Source organism: Pinus tabuliformis, chromosome 4_2 (genome assembly GCF_031772625.1).
Source record: "Pinus tabuliformis cultivar Carrire ecotype Pingquan chromosome 4_2, CPIR1, whole genome shotgun sequence".
NCBI lineage: Eukaryota > Viridiplantae > Streptophyta > Pinopsida > Pinales > Pinaceae > Pinus > Pinus tabuliformis.
The window spans coordinates 939,549,268-939,550,957 of record NC_142304.1 but is presented as its reverse complement, the minus strand read 5'-3'; positions in this window follow the sequence as shown (position 1 = coordinate 939,550,957).

Sequence of the window (1,690 nt, the reverse complement as noted above, 5' to 3'; positions counted from 1 at the left end):
GTGAAATAGGGTTTAGGGTGTATAGTAGGTTTCTTCTCAATTTAGGAAAGTTTATTTAAGTAATTCAATTAATTAACCTTTCAATTTAATCTGTGCATTTTCAAATTCAAGGGTCGTTCTGGTTTTTCGCAAGTATACCTAGAACTTGGCAGTTTGGCATGTAAATTGGGTTGTAAGGTAACTGCAGAAGGTATTGAGGAATCGACTGTCAACTGGTTGCTTCAATTGGGTATCCGGAGCACCTTCAGGTGACAGAAGGTGGTCAAATTTGGTTGCAGAGGTTTAGGGTGTCGCAAATGGCTTAGCAGTAGTTTACAGTGAAAAATGAGTGAAAAGAGCAATTTGGGGCTTTTTTGGCCCTTTAACGGGTAACCGTCACATTTTGGAATGGAAATAATTAAATGAATAGTGGGCAATTTTCGATTTAGGTGGGGAGGTGGTTTTTTGGGCCATCACACCGCTTTTGGAGGGCGGGTGGTATTTTTCACGAGCATGTGATCTATTGTGCAACCATGCAGCAGAACAATGCCTAGGCAAAACCACAAATCTCGCGTGCTCTCGGGCCATTATCGGTCGGACGATGAATCTGTGTGATATGGATGTACACTATCGGATCTGGGGGGTAGGAGATCGGAGGGCTATCGTGCAGTTGAGTTGCACGAATGGGATCGAGAAATTGATTTAGCAGGGCTTGGGATTTTGATTACAACAAATTTCAATTAATCAACCAATAATAGGGGATTTTCAATATAATCTATGGGCTAATAAAGGTGGGACCATGGGTTATATGGTGGGGTTTTCTTTTACTGGACCAACGGTTGCTGGGATTAAAAGTTTTTTTAGGAAATAGAAAGTGGGGATGTTAATTACATAATGTAGGGGTATAGTAAATAAAACTTACGATAAGGGGGTTTTGTGGGTTTGTAATGGGGAAAGGGAAATTAACAAGGGGAAAAGTGATATTTGTAGTGAGGAATGTGTTTCACACTACGGAAAGGGGTTTTGGCAAGGGAGGATTATTTTTCAAGGGTAATTATAGGGTAACGTGTGAAACCAAGGGTAAAGATCAGAATGAGGGGAAAAGGGTATTTATCAATAATGAAGGGATAAGGGGGGAAATTAGCAAATAAATATGTGGGGGTGTAGTGAAATAAGGGGAAATTAGCAAATCAGCTTGGTGAATATCCTTTGTTTCTCACAATTCCTCCTACACATGAAACATAGGATTAATCATGATTAATGTGCTTTTCACTTAGCAACCTTGTGCATTTGCAATATTTCATCTACCTACCCTTTATTTACCCTAAAATTTTTCTTCATTTCAATGGGTGCATTTGAGCTTGTTGACACTTTATTTCCTTTTCTTTTGATAAGCAAACTATCTAATTCTAAGCTTGTAACTTCTAATTTCTCATATTAAACTAATGAGCTCATTTTTATTCTCTACCTAACTACTAATATACCAAGGTTAAATAGTTTGGCTAGATCTTTATTCTCTATCTACTAACATGAAATTTAAAGCATGAGTGAGTCAAGATTAAGCTATTTGACCATTATGGATTGTGACATTTTTAACAAGTTGCAAACAAACTTATTTTGCATGGTAAAGTAAAAAGTAGTGGCATTTGAATTTGCACACTTTAATTATCTATTTTTATTTCTTTTTGGGGTTCATATTTCCACTTTTTTC